General features: G+C 39.7%; 1 protein-coding gene across 3 annotated transcripts in view; it reads left to right on the top strand.

Moving 5' to 3' along the window:
• The window catches only part of rnpc3 (RNA-binding region (RNP1, RRM) containing 3), a 142,964-nt gene that overhangs the window by 34,538 nt on the left and 83,519 nt on the right, over positions 1 to 24,907 (top strand). For all 3 annotated transcript variants that reach the window (XR_007809320.1, XR_007809319.1, XR_001963438.2), the window contains exon 17: positions 4,480 to 4,605. The gene's annotated coding sequence lies outside the window, so the exon portion shown is untranslated. The remainder of the gene's footprint in view (positions 1 to 4,479; positions 4,606 to 24,907) is intronic.

The raw sequence follows: 24,907 nt of genomic DNA, 5'->3' as shown, positions 1-24,907 counted from the left end.
AGCTACCCCTGCTCTCCAGCCTGGCTGAATCAGGAAACTGTCTGCCAACTAAATGCCTCTCCCTCCCTCTCTCTCTCTCTCTCTCACACTCTCATTATAATTTTCTCCCTCTCCTCTTGGCCTCCTCTCTTCCTCTGCTTACGAATCAATCGTTTTGTTAGTGCTTACCAGACAACAGATCTTAAGTCATTATGAGATTGTGCTTTATATCACCGCTTAATGAGCACTACGCCCACTGCAAGCATCTCAGGCAGCAGCTAATGGTCAGAAAAGCTGCACTTTCTTTTACTTGCTTTTCTCAGAGTATGCATGAGTATACATCTAAGTTAACTCATTCTCCAACAGGAGAATGAGTTATATGCAAGTTATTTTTAACTCACTATTTGCAAACCTACCAGGGTAACAGACAAATCTGCTACACTTATTGTTAATATATCATTTGATACTAGTAACTATGAAACAAACCCCAGAAGTTTACTCGCAGATATATCAGATCATTAGACGAAAGTTAAAAAAACAGTAAGTCTGGAAATTTCAATCCAAGCAATAAATCAAAATTTAAAGAAATGTTGGAGAAAGTTTCCTTACATATGGAGAGTGAATCCCTCATTTCTGGAACTACTTAATTCAAATGTCTTTATTATTAGCAAAAAATGTAATAATCCTTGGTTTTCTGGTGGACTGCAAAAACTCGACAGAAAATATGTTTCATCACCAGCTCCTTTAAATTTAGCGACTTATAAATCTTACAGAAACAAATACAGTCATCTCCTCAGAGCAGCCAAGAAAAGATTCTTCAGTGACCTCTTCACAAAATCTGAATCTAAAATATCAAGGCAACATGGAAAATTATTAATCAGCTGCCTTCAAAGAAAAAAGGCCTCCTCACAGTTTCCCCAGCCTTTACAGATGGAAATTCTACTGTCAGTGATTCTTTAGATTTAGTTTGGCCATGAACTAATTTGGCATCTTCCAAATAAAGGTAGTCATGACACCTGTTATTGAGCCTTTAACATTTATTCTTGCATAATCCATGGAAACTGGCTTCACACCCTCTGACCTAAAAATGGCAAAAGTTATTTCACTATTTAAAACCAGTGATATAGGGTCAGTTTTTTAAACTATTGTTCATTTTTAATATTCCCATGTTTTTCAAAGATTCTGGAAGGAAATAGTGTATGAAAGAACACCTATAATATTCTCTATAATATGGTTTCCATTTAAATTATTTAGCTTGTATGGTACTTTTAGAACTTGGATATATACACCTTTAGATATGAATGAGTATTTGACACTGTGTTAACCATGCTGCTTTCAAAAATGTATGGACTCATGGTGATGTTAATGGTAGGTGACTCAGTATTTATTTTCTTAAATAGAAGACAACATGTTTTATTGAAGGTCATGAGTCAAAAAGAAATATAATTCAGTATGATATACCTCAGAGATCCATATTAAGACCTTTATTATTTCTCATATACATAACTGATGATGCTGCAGTATCAAACTCATCTTTGCAAAAGCACCAACCTTTTAGTCCAAACAGACACTTAACACCTCTCACTAGAGAACTGGATCATGATCTGCTCAATCAGACATCATATGGATTCAAAGTCGTCATTAAATGTCAGGCAATAAGAAGTATGACAGTGAACAAATTCAACTTCATATTTATAATAATTAATTATATGTTTTTATCAACATGTTTCTTACTTTATTCTCAGTTTGTGCTAGTTCATAACTGCATAATTACCCAACTATACAGGCGAAGAATCTTCATCTTCACGTCCTTTGTATTTATGTGTGTGAAATCAATGAATACAATGTTTACATATTGTAGATGATGCAACCTGATGCAACTGATTTCTGTCAGAATAATTTGAACAGGTTCAAATGCTGATTAAAAACAACCACTCAAATAGCATATATTCACAACTGATTGTTTCCAATCTGCCTAACCTGAGTTTCCTTTACATCTGAACAGCTGTGACTCCACCTTAAAGAACTGCTGACCCCGACAGAATTTCATTAGCGTTGATGGTCTGGATGCCGGTGGAAATATTCCTGCTCACACATAGACACAGTGGAAGCACAGATTTCCTCTCACTGAGGAATCTCTTTCACCAGTTTCTTGCGTGGATGGTCAAGAGACCAAGGTTCATTGAGCCAGGCCAAAAGTCAGCTAATGACAGGTGGCAACCATCTTTGGCCTTTGACCTTTAAAAAGGCTCCTTGTTGAAGCCCACTTCTCCAAAGTAAATGTTGTTTTTTCGTCCTTTCAGTCGCAGCTCCACTCAGGCCTCTCATTCCAGCCTCTGGGTGCTTCTATAGTCACTGGTCGGATAAATGTACATGACCCTTTAAAATAACAGCAGCTGCCCCACAGGGCACACTTGAGCGATGTGACATTCCAGCTAACCTGAGATGACTTTTAAAGAATGGATAAGTGAAGGACAGAAGGAGGATGGAGGGAAAAGATGGAGGATGTGGAGGATGGAGAGATAGACAAAATCAAATCAGTGTAAGCAGATAGGTTAAGCAGAAAAGGTTAGAGACAAAATATGAGTCTAAGATAAAACACACATGACGTAGGTGCTTCTCCTTTTTGCTGTTGGATGGAGGATTTCAGTGTCTAACCTGACAGCCTATCACTTCATCCAGAGGAAGCTCTGAGCTGTTGTCTGTATGCACACACTCATTAGTCCTCCAAAATGGGAGGATCCTCACAGTAATTGAGACATAAATACTCGACTGCTCATCATTCCATAAAACACCTAAATGCAGTGTCTGAATTTGCATTCAGCTAAGGCCGAGGTCTTCTGTCAAACACACAGGCGAGCACTCATCAAGGATTCTGTATTTAATCAGTGGAAGTTAATGCTTTACAAACAGTCTCTGTAAAATGTTAAGCAGAGTTCCTAATTAGCCTATCGTGCAGTCATAATCACTTCTGAAATAAATTAAGCTGAAGGTATTTCAGCGAGCTAATGACCTGCATTGGTCCTCACAGCCGCCCTCTTCTACTAGGCTGTCATGTTCAAAGAGGAGCATTGAATAGCACTTTGCACCTAACCTCTTGCTCTGTGGCTCTGTGGGTAAATATTATATACTTCATCTGTGTGTGAGAACTGAACTCACTCAGCATGTGTGTTCACGTGCTGTGTGTTCTTTGCTTACTGGTGCTATGTTGTAATAAAGGACAGCCAGAGTCATGTGCTGTAACACTGCTTTTCATTCCAGCTCTTTGGAAAGTGGAAAGCTTTCAGTTTTACTTGTTTAATTTAGGATCAACAAATTGTTTGGATTTTTCTGAAGTGCTCCAAGGACAGATTAATAAAGAGGAATAAAATAACCTAACGATAAGATAAAGATAAAATAGAATAGTGATATAAGCCAATATTCAAAATATAAAGAACATATTGCACATTCTGTTCAATCATTCTACACAGCGTGTCACAAAGAATATGGGAGGTGAAATCCATTTATGCTGAAATGACAACTGTAAGCAGTCATGATGTCCAGAAAGATCTCAGAGGGAACATCAGAGATGCATCTAAAGCTTTGGCCAGAGCTGAATGAATCTGATGATGGCTGCACCTCCTGGAAAGCCTCGTCCCACCTTCCCTTCCCTGTTCGATCATACTTAACACACACACACACACACACACACACAGCAGAAAAAGCTTTGATTAGTCAGAAGCTGGATCGCCCTCTGTAGTTCAGCCCTGTTACTGGCATCAACTATAAAGTAATGTGGCCTAAAAGGAAAAGCTCTTCCACAGCTCAAACGAGGCAGCTTTGACGGTGGTTGTCTGTAAAAGGATGTGACACACACCCACCATCTGAATTTGGTCCATGATAGGATCACTCCACACTGTAATGATGTGGACGTGAAACGCTGAGATGTTTACCGCTTGTAGGTTTGGGAGCAGACATCACAGCCCCAGTATCATGTGAAGGATGAATCGTCCACTTCAGTTATTGATACACAGATACACTGATACACTGTTCACCATCTCAGTTAGTTCAAGGAGACACTAACTGTGACTGGACTTGGTCATTGCCTCAACACTGCATGCTGTTTTTAGATGCAATTCTCTCTATTATTTGTTTTAAACTCTCCGTGTTCAATTCTTCAATTCTTACTGGACTGAGACTTATCATTGTAACAGTCTAAAATGGAAACTTATTTTCAAATGCTGTGTTTTCTGTGACACACTGAGCTGTCTTTTATTAAAGGACCCACTCCACACATTTGACATGTTAAGTTGTATACTGTCTTCTGTGAAGAGACCTGTGCCATTTCTGAGAAAAATTCAGGTGACAGAACTTTAGTAATCTTGGCTTGGGCTCAGACCTTGTCTTTAGAAGAGCTCAGACTAAGAACTATGCCACCTTAAAGCCTTGTATTTAATGGGAACAGTCTCTCTAATACAGTCAGTAGCACTGTTCTCGTGTATATTTGTATCTTTGTTTCAGCCTTGCCATGGAAGAAAAACACATCCAGTGTGTGTCCACACCAAGCTGAGCCGGAACCAGCAGGATGTTGTTACTGGAACCAGCTGAGAGGAGCTACCCAGGTCTGGAGGCCTCCACCTCGACATGGTACAGTCACTTTTCATTCTTTACACACACGCTCTGCTTTACACACTGGTTGCATAAAAGGATAATTTAATTTTACACTGAGGATTTTTATCAGCACTTGCCGCTGACCCACACTGCCATTATGGTGCTGATGATAATCAATCTCAAATCAATTAGGCAGTAATTGCTGAGTCAATGGGGGAGGCTGGTTAAATATTGATAAGTGTCTAAAAGGCCCATCAGGCTCTATTGACAGCTCAGGGAGACAGACAGCACTGGTTGAGCCGAGGTGGGAGGAGGGAGGACTGATGGAGAGATGGCTTAGGGGCTCGGGTCATATTCTCAACTCAGGCTGGCCACTCTGGTAATCAATGCACACCTGCTCTCTCCCTGTTTGCTCAAAGCTCTGTTCATAACCTTGATATTATTGTTGCTCAGCAGTTACGAAACTATCAACTAGGGATGAGCACGAATAATCGATTAGTCGATTAATTGACATGGTAAACATAGTCGACGTCTGTTTTTAATAACTGACAAATTTTTATTTGACTAATTTCTAATTGGGTGGAGGTGGGAGGAAAGATGTGGAGCTAATGTTTATGGTTCTGTTTCTGCCGAGTGCTGCTTCTCTGCCGCAGACTGAAGCAGACATCGGCAATAAAAAGAAGCAAATTACTGCATAATGCCGGGGGGTGGGGGTGGGGATGACGATACTCAAGTTTCTTCCTGACGCGGACATGTGACATTGAGAGTGGCTGTTTGCTCAGCTTGTTTCTCTGATAACTGAAGATCCACACGTCTGATGACAAAACCCTTCATCTGGTTTAAGATTAGAGTTCTAACATTATATAAAGTGTCTGTGACGTGAATGTTTTAATGTGCGGCCATCCGGCCGACAGCAGACGCTTACTGGTTTATTGTACCTAAACGCTCATGTGACAGCAAACGACAGGAACGAATAACAAATAGCTTTGGTGACTTAAAGGATTTCAGACTGATATGCAGCTACAGCTCTGAAAAAGAACAATAGAAGCAATACAATTTTGTTTTCTCCTGCTGTAGTGTACATGAGTAGTACAGTAGCAATGTGAAGAGCAATTCAAGAAGCACACTGTGCTATTAAGACCTCTGTTCTTTCCTCTGGATGGTGGTTCAGAATCTCAGATTGGACTGAACTGATCTGTATGTTTGCTATGTAAAGTTTGTGTCTACTGTGAGTATGCCATACTCACTGTCTCACTGTTAGCTCAAAGGAAAAGCAGAAATTATGTTTAGGTATTTAGTCTTAGGTATATTTTCTCTCTGTTATTGTCTTAATGAAATGGATGGACAGCTGGAGCATAAGATTGGAGTACTGTTATGATGATGGACATACAGGCAGTCTTTTCATACAGATATGCAGAAGATGTAATCATTGCTGCTGTCCAGTTCAGCTGGTTGGGCTGTATTTATTTTTTTTTTGTGTCTTTTCATACAGATATGTAGAAGATGTAATCAATTAGGCTGCATAGATTAGACAGTTTCTCCTCCACCTTAAAATTTTTTAAGATGGCTGGTGAAGCCGTAATGTAAAAACTTTTCTTTTGTTGTGCTCATTGTTAACTTTGTACTCTCTTCAGATCGTACACTGTGTGTTGATGTTTGTGGTGTGTTAGTCACACATGTAATGTAACGTGCAATGTGTTGCAACCATCTATTTAAATAGTAGTTTACTGTCTTGGCTGTTATAATCATCTTTCAACGTTTTCTTCTGTATCACTGCGGCTCTTTGCAGACACACACACGTTTGCTCGCAGATTAAAATGAACAGCTTTGTTTTTTAGCATCTTGGGATCATACAAGTTATGTGGCAGTGTTAGCTGGTATCCACACGTGTCATATGAATGTCATATACAGTACATTGGGTAAAACAGGGCCTGTCAGATAAAACATTTTGTGCATCTCCAGTTGTCATTTGACAGCGGTAATGTGTTAGAAAGATGCAGGATATGAATCTGTGTAATACTAGCTCCAGCACTAGTATTGTCAGGTTCATTATATCCCTCAGAGTAAACTGAACTGGCAATATCAAAGTACAGTATCACTGTTAGTAACACTACAGTCTGAGCCATTTGCACTTTGACTTACATTGAGTCTGAAGCTGTAGAGGGGAGATGAGCAAGGACTTTGTCCTAATTATCATGCTGGCGAAACATGCTGTGTCGGTTAAACGGTCTTTGCAACAGGCACAACCTCTGGTTGCTTATTGCAGCTACTTCCTGACACTCCCAATCAGCTTGATTGATTGGTTCCCAGGCCACTCCCTAACTCTGATTGGCAGTTTGATGACAAGGGGGGAGGAGAATAGCTAAAGGAGACAGGGCTTTTTATGGTCCTTAGCTAATCCAAAGTAAGTTTTTGTTCCTAAAGTACGTGTATGAGTGCCTCAGTTGTTGGTCTGCAATAAAGGCAGCATCAGAAACATATTCATCCATAATAATCTGTCTGGGCGCTTTTCTTCGGCTTTTCCAAACCTGTCACATCTATCAAGATTAGGTGACTGGTGGAGCCCAATTCTCCCTTAAAGTGAATCAATCTCACTGAATGCCTGCAACGACTGATGCCGACTGTCCAAGTGACTGTGGTATAACCAACTCTGACAAACATCCCAGGCTCATACCAAACCTCTGATTAGACAGCTAAGTGATCCATCTTCTGGAGACAATACTGACAGTCATGTTAGCATCCATCTGCATTTGTTTCTCATAGGCAGTTAACAGCATTAGCCTTTTGAGAAGGGCTGTTATCTCATGGTTTTCTATAAATCTTTGCCATTTACAACTCTAAATCAAAACGAGGAGAGATCAATGAGACGGAGTGGCTTCAAGCTTTGGTATCTTCTTTGATTCTGACCCTTTCTTTGTTTCTGCTTGACTTTTTTCACAGAGTTGTTTAAATGCCTCCCACAGACTCCTACATGAGATATCTATATACAGCAGTACAGCCATAAAACAATTTTCCGAAACCATTTGCAGTGTGTTAAGATCTCTGACACAGTGTGTGCTGTCAAATTTACCGCCTGTTTGAAATGGTAACAGTAATGTTCTTGATTAAATTCTTCATTTAACAGAGTTCTCATCTTCGTCTTTATTCTATTGAGATGTGTTGTTTTCAACATAACATCCTTTCAGTGATGAATAGGATCTTTATCATTTTTCGTCTAGTAACATCATCCCGACGGAGTAAATTGTTTGTAATCAGAGAATTAAAAGAGCATTTAATCTCTTTTAATTTAAAAGGCTTGTCGTGTGGAATCGCTTTGATGTGAGCTAATTCAATATGAACATAACCTGAGGGCACTTTAGATGGAGATTGGGGTTGTGATAAGATGTGCCTTTGGAATACTAGCGCAGAGTTGGCACACCCAGTGAAGACTAATCGTGTAAAGGAAATCTTTGCTTTGAACCCGTCTTGAGAATACGAATAAGATGAATTAACAGCAGCAGATTTCGTTCCACCACAGGACCTGTGCCAACGCTTGCTTGTGTGTTGTAGCATTACTTTGAATATAAGAAACTCCCTGTTATATTAATCAGAGGTCAGTCTGTTTTAGACTTTGTATCAGTTTTGTTCTGTAATAACTGTTGTAGAGCTGAATTGTTCTTTACCAAGGCAACTAACTTCCATTTGTTCTGCTGAACTTGTTGGTGGCCGACAGTAGAAGACTGTGATTGTACTTGGCTTCATGCAGGGTGAATGTGTATAACTGTATAACTGCATACTCAGCAGACCTCTCCCAGGTAGATAAGTATTTTTTTAAAAAGCAAGGAAATGATAACTCAAAGGGTCTGTAAATACAGTTCTCAGCCCACAATTGAACCAAATGGCCATAATATCTTGGTAGGATTATAGCTCAACAACGATGACTCAGCAGAGGGTTAAAAAGTACACTAGTTGATATTCTATATTCTATATATATTTTATGGCTAAATTTCCAGCTTTTGGTCTCTCTACAAATAGAGGTTGACAAAGGTCATAGTTTATTAAGTGTGCTGTAGATCCACTATGCTGTTTTCACTAGAAAGATTTCTATGATGAAACTTTGTTCACTCAGTGTTTTTTAACTCCATGGTGCCACAGAAACGACAGTTTAAATCACATCAAGACATTGAAACAATCACTGGACACCAGAGGCTCCAGAGGAGAGGTGACATGTGATGTAACTGGGAGCAGATTAACTTCTACAACACTGGCTATTTGGTCCAATTCTAATTAATCTACTAACTCTCCATGGGGCTGCTGTTAGCACCACAGCCACTCACACAAACTTACTCAGCCAAGGACACAAGCTAAGAGGAATTTAATCAGTGTGATGGATAACATTTGTCTTTATAGCTCTTGTGGTATTTCCCATGTTAACCATTCGAGGTGACAGTACTTTTCCTTCCAGTGTTCTCGGCTTTTTTCTGCTGGTAAGGTGTAAGGTAAAGTAAAACCTAAAGACAGTGGAAAATGTAGAGTCATTGCCATCAGGAGGAGGTGGGAACAATGGAATATAACAACAGAGAACCTAGACATTTCAGAAGCTGTGAAACAGTGCCACTGTGGAGCCTCTTTGAGACATTAAAGACAGATAACTACCCAGTTTTAGAGATGACATGTTATTTTGCCTTTTCAAATCTGTATTTGTAGACTTGAACAACTTTCATTTAAAGCCAGAAAGCAGACAGCCAAGACTTTGATGTGTGATGCAACCGAGATATACAAGCAGCCTGCTAACAATTAATGAGAGGCTGAATTTGTGTGGCTCATTTGTGAATCTAAATGTTTGGGAACCAGAAAATCTTATCTCTGGTTTATTCGTGTGCATACACTATCACCTTTTACATCATTTCAAAAGCTGCTGTTCTGATGTGACTGTACAAGGAAGGACTTCACATACTTCTTACTCAGGGGAACAGTGTTGATTTGAAGTTTCTTTCTCAATACAAACTGTAGGGTCCTAGAACACCGGCTGAGTAGTTTTTATCAGCTCCTACCACAGCTGACATCAGAGCCTTTTTTCTACACTTACTGATTCATCTTATACCCATAATGATCTACAGTGGAAGTGGAAGGTATACTGTGGATTAATTAAAATGACCTTTATTAGATTTTCTCTGGTATTTTTGGGCAAACTAACCATTTGAAAACATTGAAATAACATTTCTTTTTCATAGTTTAAAGCAGAACTGAGCCACATTTGGCTTTCATGCAGGTTTAAGCACAATAATCCTGTTATGATAAATGTCTCTCCAGTGATAGTTAATCTGTGATGGGTAAGAGATGCAGCCAAATTTATAAAATTGCAGTTTATATTCTATCACCACCTCATCTTACATATAGAGAACGCACTGCAAAGTGATGTGACTGTAATTTCCCTGGAAAGACGGGAGAGTGGGCTTTCACAGGTTACCTCATGCTGTATCATAAAAGTCAGTGTGTGGCCCATATGTTCGCCACCACACACTGTGCGTGTGGGGGTGATATTCACTGAGGGGTGGGGGTGTCGGGCGGAAGTAGAGAGCTGTTTTAATCAAACAGCCTCTCCGGCTGTTGCCCACCAGATGAATTGCAAAGCGTCTTCTCCTGACACAACGCGGCAGTGAAGGAGAGGAGGTTCAGTGTCAACTGTTCTTTATTGTGTTTCACAGTTGTGCTGGGCTTTAACAAGGCTGCAGAGAAAGCTGAACTCAGGACAGACGGCTGCATTATTGCACTACTGTGTAATCATGGGAGCTGACAGAGGGCTTTTTCTGCTGTCACAGGGTGTATCATGCCGCAGCCTGTGCACATACCAGACTGCTGCGGTGAATTTGCATCACCCGTTTGTTCCTGTGTGGTGTCATGCATGCAGCTCTTCCCTCCACCTGATATTCAAACAGGAAACACTATTTGGGAATATATTTTGTAAAACATCACAAACAGAAAGCACGTTTTGACAAAGATTATATGTTACTGTATGCAACTGTAAAAATTAGAACACTAGGATGAATTACAAAAGCATGAATAACAAGCATCTTTCAGATGAGTAGCTCTCAGTACAAATGAGTCAAACTGTTAGTTATCCTGACATTCACATGAAACCCAGCAGTCAGTGCAGCGGAGAACAAAGACAACACTGAAGAAAAACAGGGCCCTGCCATGAATATTTATATTTACGATTGTTTGTCTGGTGGTCTCATTCAGTGGAGCAGAAGTGTGATTGACAGGCGGATAGTGATGGTGCACCAATCAATCAACCACTTGAATGAGCGGTATTCCCAATACCATATGCTGCCGACGTGTAGGACACTGCACTGCTTCTTGGACGCAGCGCCATCCTGCATTTTTTATAATTTCATTTGAATGACTAACAAGACCGACCGAGCGGGTGCTCGTAGAGAGGGCTGAATATTCAGTGAAAATGTTAATACATCATTTTATGGAAATTAGGTAGTGAGCCAAGAGGTAGCAGATTTATAAACACCTGTTTGCTTTTGATGTTTTGCCACAAACTCGCAGCCATTTCAATCTGCAAAGTGAAGGCTGACTCAGGAACATGCAGCGATACTCAAAAATCATAAAAGAGGAGAAGGTGTGTGTGACTTCGACTGAATAGTTGACACATTATAAGGACGATAAAGTAATTAACTGATCTTTCTAGGAATGTTTCTTGAAGAAAGAAAGGAATTCTTCTGTCTCCCCACCAGAGAAGTGAAAGTGTGTCCCATGAAATATTCACAAAGCTGTTTTTCCCTGGGATAGTAATCCATCATCTATATATAGCCTCCTTTTATCACTCTTCCAGGATCATGGATGATTCCTGATTCCGGCAATGCATTTTTTTTTCCTCCAGACTTAGATGATGAGAAGAATTGTAGAGAATAAAATATTCAGCTGCCTACTTAGTCATTGTGGGGGGTGTGAGTGTATGAGGGGGGCATGTAAGTAGCCATAAATAACCAGTGAACTGTAGCTAAACATAGTTCAGGCAGAGGCAAAGGCAGCCAAATTGTGATTTCAGAGTCACTTTAAGATGTAGATGGATACAGAAAGGCAGCAGTGCCTGGGGTGAGTAAGTGTGCAAGAGGCTGAAGCAGTAAAGATGGAAATATTAAACAATCTTGTTAATACCTGAGAGCCAGACAGAAATGAATTACATACTAACAGGAGCTGAGTGCTAAGGTAATCAACACCTCCACATGGGGGAGGGGTGTTTCCTCTGAGCTGAAATTCACAACATTTTCCGTTAAGTAATCCCAGAAGGTAGCTACGCAAGTGACTCAGTCTCCGTCAAACTAACTAGCACCATATTCACATACAGTCACACATTATTTTGAAGACAGATGTCTGCGAAACACAGAGGTTCTCATGATTCTACCCATGTACCGTACTTGATACATTTTCAGCTCAGTCTCAAACTGAATACCCCCAGTCCTACATAATGCCTGCACCCAGTGTCCTTTGTTTCATAGAGGAGGGAGATTATTGAAACTATTTCTTTTTATCTTGTCTTTAGTGCTGTATCTTGCCAGGGATTGGGATGAGCTGAACAAGGTACCCTCAAGACCTTTGAAGGCTTTGATGCGTCCACTTCCTCTTCCTCACAGATCAACAGGGCTGTGGCCTTTACTTGCTCTGAGGAAGACAATGTCCTTCCTTGAACTGGTAATCAGCTCTTGGAGGAGAGCTCGAGCCAAGTGAAGGACTTGGACTTGAGAAATGAAATCACGACATATGATGCGGTTTCTTTTGTGGTGTGACTTTTGATGCTTCAGTGTGTTTCATGGTACCAGGCTCTGTGGAATTAAGACAGTGGTATTATCTTTTATTAAAATAGATGCCTCCTCAATTTATTTTTATCCTCATGAGCCATCTGGATATTACAGGTCTTAAGATGTAATTGTGGGAAATGACATATTGGCATGAGGTTAATCATTGAAGAGCAGCTATTTCACGTGGTCAGTAATGTCTGATGATTCTGGCAAAGCATGTAGCGCTTCAGTGGATCAGTTTCCCCGTTTATAATCATTAGAAAATTACAAAGATGGATTCAGAACTTGGTCCCACTTCCACAATACCTACTAATTCCGAGTGGGAAAATGTCAGTATTCATAGTATTAAAAAAACCAATACACTTGATTTTTGAGTAGTGTGCTGTTGATGTACACTGTTGTCCACAGTCAGTGCACAAAAGTGGAGGAGCTACTGACAGCTGCGAAAAATAAAAAGAAATCTGGAGATGGTTGTAAAAGAAACAGAATCAAAATGTTTGATACATTAGTTTATATAACAGTTTGACTCATGATTCATGTCTGATGGTGCACATGTTGTATGATTTCTTGCATACTAACGACAAGACAATAGAGTTTAAAGGTTATAGTTTATATATATATAGCTTGTGCTGTATAAGTATAAAGTGTGGAATATCACTGTTGTCAGTTTGGTTGATTGAGATGGGAAAACTTAAGTGATTTTGATCTGATTGGTTAATGCAACTATTCAGCCTGCCCAGTGTCACTCCAGCTCTACATTTCTACATTTAATCCTGTAGTTAGATGAGACAAATCCAAAATGTGATAAGATGTTTTGAGTAAACTGATGTTACCCATCAGTCCCTGTTCACATGTGGAACAGTGTCAGAGTTCAAATACTCTTAAATACACACAGGATGGCCGTGAGGATGGACAGACGATTTGAGAAACTACAGGGTGCTTGCTGCACAACCAGGGAGCAAAGCAAACCCCTGCGTTGCTGGGTTGGCTGCGGTGTCCTGGGAGACGTGTGTTTAATGTGGAATTTTAAATATGGATTTAAACAGACAGTGTCCTCAAGCAGCATACATGCACAGTCCCCAGAGTGTCCCATTTTCAGTAGATTTAGTGGAAATAAAGGATCTAACTTAGCTACCAGCAGCCAGGACCTTTGTCTTGTAATTTCCCTGTCAGGAGAAAGTTCACCTTGTGCAGGGTTTATTAAAAATGCTGTGGTGGGAAAGAGACACTTAAATCAACCTGTATTCAACAGAGCTCTCCATGACATGCAGCAGATAAAGAGTGAGTGCATCACAACATATATAAAGCAGCTGAATAACTGAATAGCTTTTGAAGGAATAAAACATTAATTTAACACCATATTTTAGGAAAGAAAAAGAATGCCTAAAATATAGCAGGAGTCTGGGGATGTAGTTGTGTTCATTAAAGTTTAACCTCACCTTCGCTGAGCTTTTACACTGATTTTCTTTTTAGATTTTACCTTTCGATGGAACATGTCTAGTGTGTATTTGGACACATTGGTTGTATCTGTGCCTCCAGGTCCTACACCTGCTGCAGTCTGAGCTTCTGCTGGACTGAACTTTGTTTTCTGCATCTTATTATGTCATTCCATCTGTTTTTGCTTTCCTTTAATGAGTCCTGTTGCATTCATTTTCACAAACCTTTCCATCAATGGAGACTACTATTCAAATTTTAAACCTAAGTATTCCCAAATAATTGATGTAAGGCAGAGCTGAGTTGCAGGCAGAGCAAATGCTTTGGAATCTGTTATTTCATTATTTCAGCATCACCATCCATTTCTTTCCACAATTTGCATATCTTACACAGATTCCTACTGCTGACTGCGTAATTACCTGCTGCCTTAGTAAGTCTGGTGCTAATTACATGCAGTTTGGAAGTGCAAACTGAATGGAACGTTACAAATTCACCCTATGCTTTGACTATGATCAACATGTGTCTGTCCCTCAGTGTCCGGAAGGTCTTTTTCCTGGAAACATCCTCCTGTACCCAGGGAGTGATGGGTATCAGTTTGTTTGTGATGAAAAGAGGAAGACCTGGGTACTGAGCCATGGCCACAGAAAATCACTCTTCATCAAATGAAAATACAAGGAAAAGGATGTCACTGGTGATATCTAAGAAGTTGAGAGCAGAGTTGTTACAACAGTAAGTTCTTAACACCAAAGTTGTAAAATCAAAACAGAATCTCAGGAGTGAAACCTGTGGTTTTATGGCTACAGTCGTTACCGTCTGTGCATCATAGGATCAGCATCTTTACACAGAATCCATCCCTCAGAAAATCTAACCTGAACAACTGCCTGTCACCACAGTGTCAGACACTGAGATATGAGCGCTGACAGACTGAGTGGAAAAGAAAAGTGTAGCTTAAGTGAAGATTTCCCTACAGACCCTCAATACCAGGTAACACTGCTCTCCCACTTAATTGCACCTTACAGTTAAGAGTCATTTTCTCAGGCCCAAGAAGGGGCTCCGGTCTTGATTTGCTTTTAGCAACTCCTCAGACTGCCACATTTTCCAGACGAGGCTATATTAGACTTTAATTAATTCTGTGGCTAGCAATACTCAGAGGTAATGGTGATGCAGGTATGCAGCTCACAGCACAGGACCGCAGCGCTGTAATGAATAACATGGCCAGAGTTCAGACTGGAGGTCTGGTGTGGGACACTGCAGAAGTTTGATCTGAACGTACCTGCATTCAATAGATGCTGCTGGACTGTGACTTTTGGATCATGAGCTATTAGTGCTTTCTTCAGTGATTTTGTTAATTGTCTAAACTGTGAGGGCCTGGATCTGGTCTGGCACAGAAAGAAAATGACTAGTCCTGGTTCTGTCTGTGTGCAGAATGTTTTCTTTTTAAAGCCAAATACATGCGTTCAGTCTCACAGAGTGTCCATGACAGATTAGGGACTTGCAGTGGTTTAATTTGTTTCCAGTATGTTCAGGCAACAGTTACTCTTGTCTACATACACTGTATGTTGCATGTGTGATAATCAGTGATTTACTCTCAGGAGAGAGATGGCCACAGAGGATCATCTCATCTCCACTAACTGAAACACTGTGTGTCACAGTGGTTGCCCAGATTACATTCTGCTGTTGGGTATGAACACTTCCCACCCACAAGAAATGATGAATCACAACTTCAGAGGGAAATCCAAAGTGTCTCTCTTTAACAGCAAAGTCAAAGCTGCACTCACCACCACCACTGCATGTTTTTCCTCTTTGGTCACAGATCTACAAGGATGGTAAACACGAGTCATCTTACAGGATTACTGGCTTTTAGATGAAAGAAGTAAAAAAATAGAAATCAAACCATTACTTCTTCTACTTCTTGTGACCATTTATAGCCACCAATATCTCTCCGCAGTATGGATTCATATCCCACGTTACATGTTACTAGCTCAGTATCTCCCCTTTCCTGTAGTATTGTGCTCTTTGCAATTGATACTGTAACTATCACTACTATCATTACTACTACTACTACTAATGGTATTACTTTTTACATTTTTACATGGAACCCATGTTACGCTATGTTCTTCTCTCACTATTTCTACCACCAACACTTTTCTCAACCCAACCGGTCGAGGCAGATTATATCTAGTCGCCTAGTGCTGCTCATGGTGGGATCTGTTGGGTCTCTCAGTACAGTCTAGACCTGCTCTATATGAAAGTGCCTTGAGATAACTTGTGTTGTGATTTGGTGCTATACAAAATGAAACTGAATTGAATATACAAAGTTGCTTCATGCAACTTTAAATTCATTCATTTTTTTTCTTTTTTTTTTAGCAACATATTTTCCTGGTTTGTCTAATCGATGCCCTTGTGATAATATTGATCACTGTATTCTGTCAAAGCATGTTAAGGTGGGTGGATGAAAGAAGCTGAGTAGTAACTTTTAGTGAATACTGATGATGTGTTCTCCAAAGACTGAAATAAATCTATCTTTCTCTTTTTAATAAAATTGTGTCATTTTCCAATAATAGAATTCTGCATGGTATTAGCACTAGTAGTGGTTATGGTAGGTGTAGCAAAATTAGCAATAGACATTCAACAACAAGCAAACAAACAATATAGCAACAATGATAGTCTGTGACTGTGACTAGAGTAATACCAGCAATAGAGGGAGTGGTAGCAGTAGTAGTACCAAAGGTGCTGATGCAGGAGCAGACATTTTAACTGTAGCAACTGCAGTAGTGTCAGCAGGAATAATGCTTTTCACCACAGACATTTTGTCTTGTCATAGGAAAATCACAGATTTTACTAATAACATAAACAAAGGCTCTGCTCTTTTCAAATGTCCCAGTAAGCCATGATGTCATCATTAATGATATTATGTACACCTGTGCTTTTCCTCCTCTGACGTCTGCTCCAATACTGACAGCCAGAGCATTTTTAACACCAGTGGAAGTGTTTGTACTAGTCGCACTAATAGTCATACAGTAGTAGCAGTAGCACTACCTGTAATAGCAAGCTTAAATCTGAAGTCTCAGCAGTGGAAGAATCTGGCTGTTTGTGCCTGAAGAGTTCATATGCAGGTTAACTTGTATCAGAGATGTGCTTATGTGGAATTAACATCCTGCAGCTTCTGCCACCACCCAGAGAGACCTGCTTGTTTGTTTTCCTCTACTCAGGTACAAACTCTGTACAAGTTCACTGAGTTCGACATATTCTCTGGCATTCAGCTTAGAAAATGCCAAATATATTATTGGTAAATTCCTGGTGATTGGTAACACTGCTTTAATCAGATCTTATTGTATAAGGGTTTCAACCAGCAGGATGTTACCTCTGTACAGACTGAAGGTCATGGGAATGTCTGAGATCAGCAGAGCTGGCAAGCTTAGGTGGGGCACAACAGTGTGTAATCAGAAGGGATTAAATTGAAACACATTTTGATTCACCTTCATCGTGGTAATATCTGCTCCTTTCAAAACACGCTGACAACTCCAGCTGAGGACAAACAAACGCAGCTGCTGTTTGTACACACCTTTTCCCCCTTTCTCCAGAAATTAAACCACTCCTCATAAAAACACCAGTCCCACACACAAACATCATCCTCATCATATACAATTATTTGCATGCAGACAGTCACACACAGGCACACATACATGTGCAGCATAACCCTGCTGAGGTTCATTTCTCCTGTTACAAAGATAGTGTTATTGATGTGATGGGTCACATTGCAATTTAGAGGCAATTAAAAGGTAATGAATGTGCTCAAATGAAACCTGTGTCTGGAGGGCATTTGCAGTGGTATGGTAGAGATGATATATATATGTGTGTGTGTGTGTGTGTGTGTGTGTGTGTGTGTGTGTGCTGGACACAGCAATTCATGTAGCTTTAAAGCAGAATAAAAGATAACTCAGAGAAAAGTGCCTTTGAACATGGCAGCCATTATAATATTTTAATGATTATGGTAATATGTAAATCTGTTTAGTTTATATTCAGTGCACTTACAACAGCAGAGTACAGCACAAACCCACATGAACCTAAATCATCAGCAAAATACTTAATGGTCAGATTTCGTTTCCTGTCTTTCATCCAATTAGACACAGGTGGAACTGGCGTGAAATTGAATGCTGTCGTGGGCCGACAGTTACTGACCCTCTTTTTTCCCTCATCTTGACTCGCACAGAGGACTAAACACTCTGTGACAAATTCATTTCTAACAAATTATCTTCTCAAGTGGAACAGTTTTTAGTCTCAACTATCAATTAAGGACTTGCAGAAATTCACTTTGCTTCTCACTGAGTTCGCTGGGGATTATTACGAGTAGTTGGTATGATGATGTTTCACCAGTGGAGGATAGAACTGGTAAATGTACTCCAGTGTTAGGCTTGAGTAATTGATTTTTCAGCTCTTGTTGGGTTGTATAGAAGTTAGTGGAAGGTGATTTGAATAATTCTTGTAAATGTAATTTGCTGTTATGAAAAGTGCTGTGTTACACATGTAATCTGGATTCACACATTCAGTTCTGAATATGGCAATATAGCTCTGAATTTGATACAGGTCGTATCAAAATACGAAATTTTAGCATTATCCAATTAAGATGTGGGATGTGCAGATATTCATGTTTTAGGAGCATTCTTTGGCCTTTTCCCTGTTTACAGTCAGCTCTGTACGTTGTAAACAAACCAACTAGACAACAGTTTGACAATGCTGAAAATTCCTCCAAAGGGCAATGAAAATAGTATGGATGTATCTGTGGGACATATGTTATGGGGGAGATGTACGTTAATGAACAGGAATATAAGCAGAATCTTCATTTTCATTAGCCATATAACAGCTCAGTATGATGATGTCTTTTTTGACATACAGGCAAAAATCAGAATATTTTGTGCAGCTAAATGTAGTGAGTAGCTGAAGGGGTTCAAACTGCACAATCCCAAACCACTATATGTGATTTTTGATTTTAACTATATCAGCCTTTAACAAATAAAACACTGGCACTGTCCTCTAAATGTCTGAATTATAATAAAACCGACAGTACTATAGATCAGTATTTCAAATTAAATTGATTATTGTGCTGAGACAGTGCAGACAACACATATTGTTTCGTCATTTGTCATTATAATTCAGGTGTCTTAACAACCCAACAAGAGGTTTTTGTCATGCACAGATTTGTTTCCCTGAAGGGACAATGCATGCCATTATAAAGGAGGAACTTATAGCTGTATTACTCATTTTCATGTTCATTAGATCTCCCTAACCTTACAAACCTAACCAGGTATTACTTCCTAACTGCTCTCCTAGGTGTTTTTAATTAGTGAGGAATCCTTGTTATGTGAGGCAGATGGCACAATCCTCTGTCTTTTGTTAAAGTCACACTAATTAGGATTCTTGGAGAAGATGCGTCCAACCAGAATCCCTAATAAGGGAGCCTGCTTAGCCAAGTAATAAGAAACCTGATGTCTCCACGACAGTGCTCACCTTGAAACTTGAAAATAGAAACCAGTCAATTTTTTTAGCACAGACCTTTTGTCACTGCTTTATGTGTGTGTGCTGGTGTTTGTGTGTGCTGGAGGTAAATGTGATCATGTAGTTGTAGGGGATCTTTTATTCTGGTTGACTTTAAAGAGGCAAGCCTTATAGCTATCTATATCTATGATGTATACAAATGGAGCTGGTGAAAAACTGATTAGTGATCAGTGATTACCCAGATATCAACTGTTAAATTAAACAGCAGTTGAGTCAGGAAAGAAAAAAGCAGTGCACAAGAGAATGTCTGCAGGCTTTTGTGTGAATGGAAATTTCTTGCACATGAACCCCCCCACATGTCAGCTCTCTCTGGGCCTTCCAGCACTTTGAAAGCAGGACTTTGTGGAAGATTTGTGAACGCTCTCATGTGAGTCCAGATACCTCCAGTCTAAACAAGCACAGATGGCAAATTAAGGAAAATATGGCCCAAAATGAATCTAAGTTAATTTTGGCTCCTTCCCCTGAATAGGGTCTAACAGGAAATAGTGCTGGTGTGGGGTTTTGACACCCTGAAACAAATTCATACACACTTCATCTCTCAGGCAGAATCATGTTACCTGGTTTTAGTTGCAATCAGCTCACTCATACTACATACTGTATCAAAATAAGAATTATATTGTCTGTTTATAATGTCTGTTTAAAAGGTTGTGTCATTCTGTGGGTGTTACACAGGAATTTGGTCAGTCTTCATAACCACATCTAGCTATGTTATTACATTTTTGTCTTTTTCTAGCTTTTTCAACAATGGCCAATTTTCCCATGATGCCCCCAGCAACATGCCCAGCCCCATTGATACCATGACACCTTCTAAGTGCATCCCCACTAATAAGAGGAGAATTGGAACATGTAACTTTGAACATACTGAAACATAAGTATAAAACATAAGCCTTTGCATGCTACTGAATTATATAAGAAATAAGTTGTTCCGTAAAGCTATTATATGTAAGCATGTGAAGTCATTATATTAATTGTTTTTTTATTGGCAATGTGTGAATGGAATGTAACATAACTTGAATGAGACCTTCCTGACTTTGTTGCCTGTAACAGCCTGTGCACTGATTTCCATGTAAAGGACTCAGCACACATTTTCCTCTGTGTATGTCATGTTATTGTTTTGGTCAATGGAAGGATCCTCACTGGAACCTTCCTATGGAGTACAACCATGCTCATGAGTGTGGGCAACAGCACTGACTGCAGTTTACTTAATGGCCACTGGTGTCATTAATATCAAGAGTTTTCTGAATGTTACACACAGAACCTTTAAAGCTTCCTTGTGGAGGTTAAACAGAGGTTTGCTTACTTGTGCTGTTGCTCACCAGATGCATTACATACAATATATTATCTCTATGGTCTTACAAGTGAAGGCAGTTTTTTTTAAATATTTTGACTTTGTTTGCATCATGTTCATCTATGTTGTCTTGCCTCTCTCCTTTTGCTGGCATCATCATCATTTCTTGGTGACTCGGCACCAACTGTAGATTAGTGGTAAACCTTAAACCGCGGTGCATTACTCAGCTTGAATGCGTTACGCATTTACATTACCACCTCTACATGTTACATGATATGCATTGCATCACTCTAATGCTTGTATCTATGTATCTGTGCACATGAAAGAAGGTTACAGCTTTTCAGCTTTCTGTTTATAGTATCATACTCTCTCTGCTGCTGAGATGTGATCTCCTAAAGTGAGGAAACGAGGAACTGTCATAATTACAAACACAAAAGTGGAGAATTCAGCCATTCTCATACTTATTGGTTGCTTACCTTGGGAAAGGACAATATGTATAAATCACTAGACTTTCCTAGTGTGCAATCAATAATGGTTCAATACCTCCTCATCTCCCCTGTGTACTAATGGCCATCGCTGGCTTTACAGAAACAAACAAGACTGTGCTGAGAAACACAACTCTATGGTCTGAGCTTCTTTCTTCAATTGTATGATATTACTCGAACAACAAAGAGAAACCAGTACAAAGCTGATTCATTTTCCATTTGGTCAGCTTTATGTTCTGCATCTCTTTTATTCAGCTTCAGTCGCTGCTTTAAAAGGGCTTATATGGACATCATAATTAGAGAGAATAATGCACCACTTAATTCGGTTTGCTTTTTAAGATGGAATTAATAATAGGAAGGTGAATGGAATTTTCTACCTGAATCATTTTCATAAATCTTTATAATGAAGTTCACTCCCCTGTTGCCACTAAATGTCAAACCTTGAACTCAGGAACATGGTGCCTTTCTCTCAAACCAATTAATCTTTAGGATGAACTCTTTCCCTTTTCTAATAACAAGCTCTCTGTTATAGTAAGTTGTCTTTCTGACAGTTTCCTGCCTTGTCTATGATATCATCTTAATCTTACAAGATGACATACAGCACCTCTGCCTGTGTTTCATATAGACAACCTTCTCCATAGAATAGCATAAACAGATAATATCAAGCTTACAGCTGTTGTTTATTTACAGTTTGAATTCCCACAGTTCATAAAATAAAAGCACAACACAACACATGGTAATACATTTCATTAATTAATTGATGATTTCAGTATTGAAAGCAACGTATTTAAAGTCAAAACTGTTAAAAGAGTTGGTAGCAGCAGCGGTTCAGCAGGGTGGTGAGGCTGTGAGGCCTGGTGCCTGCAGCACACTGGTTGCAGAGGGAATCAAGAGCAGCATGTTTGAGACGACTGAGCCGCAGCAGGCCGAGGAAGCTACTGACTGAGGAGATCAGAGTTTTTGTTTCACACACACCGCATGCATCAAACTGTTTATTTGTCTATAGTGATGCTGAGCCCAGGGATGGAGCCAGCCTGAATCCACCTCAGACAGGAAAAGAGGAACAGTCAGATGATGTTGTGGGAGAGCATATGAAGCATTTTAGAATGTGGATTTCAGGAAACTAAATCCTATTCACCAGCTCTATTTCAAGACCATCCTCTGTGTAGTGGGACACTGGTTAATACTGAACACACAGCTTGGATGTGAAGGAAATGCAGGCTGAAATGTTGCAGCAGTACATGGAGTATAATTTCAGGAAATTGGATCCTGCTGTCCAGCTCTATTTTAAGATCCTCTTCTCCCAATAAGTGAAGTTTTAATGTTGCCATCGCACAGATTCTGTGTTGTTTAAGTCTGAATCAGAGTTTTAATATCTCCCTGGTGCCACTGGTCTGTTGTCACACTGTTGTCTTACTGTTGCTGAAATTAGATTGTTGTATCCTCTCAGTCATGTAAGCCTGACACCAGGACTGCACTGGACGTAAAGAGGCAAAACAGGGCCTAATGTCCCACTGTCCTGTAGGAGAAAATGTTGTGGCTTGAAGTCAAGCTTGAATGTGTGCTCACACACATCACTGAGGCATTTGTTCTCTCACATTAATGATGTGAAAAAGTGCTGCACATCTAAGATATAAAAAAGAACTGTATTATTCATATTGTTCATAATTCCATTTCTCTTCATTTATTCTGTTTTTCATTTCTTCTAACCTTCTGACATTGTTGCCACGACTGCTGATCCAAATGCTTTAAAGCGTCGCCTATTGCCATGGCAACTAGACAAATGTTTTTTGTGAAATTATCATGCATCAATATCAATTATTATTTCAGGACAAGGACATTTATTTGTAGTGATAGTTTTTTTTGTGTCAAATGATGCAGTCATTACCAGCACTGACACTGGGACGGTGACACATAACCACCTGACCTGTTTACAAGTTCAGCTATGTTAGCAAGATTTGTATCTGGAGTAACTTCCAGATTTGAGAGAATGTTCCCCAAAACGTCAATTAACAGATACGCCAAAGAAAACTGGAAAATCACTGCAAATCACAGTTTTCTATCATGGCTGATATTGGAGTATAACATTGAAGTCAGATTGTTGTCTCATTCCCCCAGCCCAGTTCTGGTAATTCTCTGTATAGCTTTGAAGCTCCAGCAAACCTAACGACAGGTACAGATAGTGTAGATCATTTTCTGTTTTTCCTTATTTTAATGTTAGAAGAGCTCACTGTAGTGAGTGAAGATCTGGAGTTTAGTAGCTCAAATTCACCTTTTAAAGCCGGAAATCCTCTATTGTTTTATTGTGCTGCAGTATTTCAGCACAGTTACTTTAAAGAGCTCTCTCTATCAAATTAGAAACACCTCTCTGACTCTTGATGGGATTATACTTCTTTGACTTACCTCGTCTTCATGTGCCCTCACCCACATAAACATTTCATTTGCAAAAGAAAAGGTTACTCAGTTACTTGACCCTCTGAATTTCTTGAAGCACCACAAAAGCAAAGGTGGGTGTTTAGCTCAGTTTCCTCCTACAACGCTGTGGTGCGAGCCTTGAATTTAAATCCAGCAGATAATGAGAGCATTAAAGAGACGCGTATGAGGAGGTCTCACCTTGAAGTAGCACTTGTATTTCCTCATGAGCCACTTTATTTTGAGGTAATTAAGTCACAGGTTGGAATAGGTTGGTGGCGTTTACAGTCATATGGTGAGGGAGAGGAAAAAGCAGGATGAACCTCCAGCCCTCTCTGAACTATTTGGTGTTTTTTTGTCTTGAGAACAAATTAAATGCAATAACAAGAGGCCAATGCAAAGAGAGTCTGCCTTACCCTTAGTTCAGCCACAATAAATAGCTGGGCCCCCACCACATTCGTCATATTGATTTTTCTTTAATGATATGCACAAGAAAGTAATTTCCTTGTCTCTGCATTGTCAGCGGTGACTAATCAGATTTTCCTGAGACGACCAATTCCATACCTCAAGGAAATGCTTGGCTACAGATAGTGGTCATCCAAGTGACACAGACATCACCTAACAGCTTGTACAGGTGCAATCTCTCTCTGCATGCAGGCCTGGAATACTAAGTGTGTACTACCTACACTGTGTCCTTGGTTTTTTAAAGCAACATGTGTACCCAAGGCAAGGCATCGATGAACACAGATATGATACAAACAATGCACATCAATCCTTAGAAAGCTAAGAAGTACTTCTGCCCTGACTCTACAAATGTGTTCATGTCCAGGTATTTCTTTATGTACTGACTAAAAAAACAGGTGGGGAAAACTAACTCCACCACACAGCAAGGTTGTTTTTGTTTCCCACCTCAAGTATCAACTAGAGACACCGCAGCTCGCAAAGAAAACTGACCTCAGTTCATTACTACATTTCTTTTTACAATGATCCATCAGCAGGGAGGCTGTTTATGGCATGGTTTTCATTGACCAGTTAACGGCATAAAAGGCAAAACCTCCAATAGTTTGTGTATTGTTTGTGGGATTTCATATGCTTGTCTTCAATATTTAACCTTGGCCAAATGAAATCTGAATATCTAATCAATCATGCCATATTAAACTTGAATGCTAATCGCCATCGGCTCATTACTATTTCACGAGGCGGCTCCATTTATGAAATGTCACTCAAAATAGTGTACCCACAAGCCAATCGATATCAGCCGTCTTTCCGTCTGAATGTTTCATTTGCTGTAAATACAGAAGCAGAGAGATATGGATTGGGGGCAGGCAGTTGGACGCCCACATGTGGTTTGTGTGCTGGGTGGGGGCACACTG

Source organism: Lates calcarifer, linkage group LG24, assembly GCF_001640805.2.
Source record: "Lates calcarifer isolate ASB-BC8 linkage group LG24, TLL_Latcal_v3, whole genome shotgun sequence".
Lineage (NCBI taxonomy): Eukaryota > Metazoa > Chordata > Actinopteri > Centropomidae > Lates > Lates calcarifer.
This window is presented reverse-complemented; position numbering and strand designations above follow the sequence as displayed.